At 35.5% G+C, this 2,395-nt stretch overlaps 1 non-coding gene across 1 annotated transcript; it reads right to left on the bottom strand.

Annotated features, from left to right (window-relative positions):
- Positions 1 to 875: 875 nt before the first annotated feature.
- LOC122098694 lies at positions 876 to 981 on the bottom strand. The gene has a single exon (XR_006145783.1). It is a non-coding gene; the product is annotated as a U6 spliceosomal RNA (small nuclear RNA).
- Positions 982 to 2,395: the final 1,414 nt, after the last annotated feature.

The following is a 2,395-nucleotide window of genomic DNA, read 5'->3' as shown; positions in this document are numbered from 1 at the left end:
GAATGGGGTTATTTAGTAGTGATTCAATCAGATGAGTGGAAGTCCTTGGTTTCTTAAGTGTTGTTAATTTTGTTGTATCACCTTACATTTTGGATTTAAAATCCACTTATCATGGAGACCATGTGCTGTTTGTCTCTTTGCTTTTGTCTTACCTCGCTCAACATGATTTCCTGTAGCTTGACTGATTTCCCTGCTAATGCCATTATTTTGTCTTTCTAATGGCTGGAACATATTCCGTTGTGTATAGTTACCACAGTTTTTGGATCCATTCATCTCTGGTGGGACATATGGGTTGTTTTCATATCCTGTATATTGTGAACAGTGCTGCAATAAACATGGAGGTGCATGTGTCCTTGAATATTGGTACCTGTTGTTCAGAATAGATGCCTAGAAGTGGTATGAGTGAGCCATAAGGAAGGTCAATAATTAGCTTTCTGAGGACTCACCAGATTGCTTTCCAAAGTGGTTGTGTAAGTGTACATTCACACACACACACAGACACACACAGACACACACAGACACACACAGACACAAACACACACACACACACACACACACACACACACACACACACACACAGAACGTTTTCTTGATCCATTCTTCTACTGAGGGCCATCGGGGTTGGTTCCGTATCTTAGCTATGGCAAATAATGCTACAATAAACGTTGTAGTGGTGGTAGTTTTAGTATGGACTTATTTGTGATCATTTGGGTGAATGCCCAAAAGTGGGATTGCTGTGTAATAGGGGAGCTCTATGTGGATTCTTTTGAGGAAGCTCCAAACCGCTTTCCAAAATGGATGAACAAGTTTACACTCCCACCAAGAGTGCAGTAGGCTTCCCTTCTGGCCACATCCCATCCAGCATCTGTTGGTGTAAAAATATGGAATGATTCATTAATTTGCGTGTCATCCTTGTGCAGGGACCATGCTAATCTTCTCTGTATGTTCCAATTTTAGTGTATGTGCAGCCAAATTGAGCACAGAACATTTTTTATATATAAAGTGTAATTGATTGTCTTAAACTAGACAATTCAACAAAAAGTAAGTTCAAAAAATTGTGAAATTTTGCAACCATGTATTACTTACATAAGCACACATTTAAGAATAAAGTCAATATTGACGTGACAAAAACAAAATAATTCCAGATATTTGTTGTTCATGAGATGTGTAGGAGGAGGAATTTAATTATTCTACACAAGGCACCTGTCATAATGATCATTGCAGGAAATGTTAAGGTTTGTTAAAAGTTTTAATGATTTAAATATGTTTCATTTTGGGATTTGCTTATATATGCAAAATTAAGACTAGTAGGTCATAAATTTTTTCGATAAAGTATATAATATTTCCGGTAGCATGTACTACTAAGTATGTACATTTCAGAGTTTATAGAAACTTTGCTAATGAGAAGTTGCAAAGACTGTGTAAAGAAGCAGAGTGAAGAGTTAAGAATTTAAGTACACAGTTTCTGATAAATCTTTAGGGCTCCCTTAAGTTATATGTTAGTGATGAACAAATAATGATAAAAGCCACATACACATGATGAGATTATCTATAAATAGTAATCTTAGTGGGTAAATTTAAAGGCTACTCATAGCTTCACCCAGTTTTACATGTACAGGAATATGAGAAAATAGTAAAATCTACTATGTACTTTTCAAATACTGAAAACCCTGGTAATTGTTTTGTTTTTTATTTTAGTAATCGTTAATATATAATTATTGTTTTCTTTACTTATAGCATTTTTTCCTTGTCATAATATACTACAACTTTTTGTGAGTCGTGATTAAGAGGTACTTTGAGAATATTATTGGGATGGCCACACCATTTTTCATTGGTGCATGTGAATTTACAAATAGCAAAACTAAAAACAAAATATTGATTAAAAATTATATCAAGTAGATTCTGAATCAGGAGTGTTGATAAATGTCCACACCTAAAATCTTAACCCTAGGCTGAAGTAGTGGTATTACAGTGTTGAGGCCACAAAATTGAGAAACTGTGTTTTGTTTTGTTTTGTTTTTTGCTTTGGTTTTGTTGGTTGTGGGGCTTGAACTCTGGGTCTTGGGTAGTGTCCCTCAGCTCTTCAGCTCAAGGCTAGCGCTATCACTTGATCCACAGCAGCACTTTCATCTTTTTCTGCTTATGTCGTGCTGAGGAATGAAATCCAGGACCTCATGCATGCAAGGCAAGCACTCTACCACTGAGCCACCTTCCCAGCTCCTGAGAAACTGTGATTTAAAAAATCATCTGAACAATATTTGCTTTCTGCTTTAGGTTATATCATGAAATATGTGAATACATTTTTATATTTTTGTGAATTGTCATACTTCTAAATTTATACTAACTGCAGCCAATTTATCCTTTTCAAAGTCAAGAAATATTTCTGAGAGTTTGC

This window comes from Dipodomys spectabilis, unplaced genomic scaffold, assembly GCF_019054845.1.
Source record: "Dipodomys spectabilis isolate Male_0828 unplaced genomic scaffold, ASM1905484v1 ptg000487l, whole genome shotgun sequence".
In the NCBI taxonomy this organism is placed as follows: Eukaryota; Metazoa; Chordata; class Mammalia; order Rodentia; family Heteromyidae; genus Dipodomys; species Dipodomys spectabilis.
The sequence above is the reverse complement of the archived record's forward strand: the minus strand, read 5'-3'. Positions and strand labels throughout refer to the sequence as shown.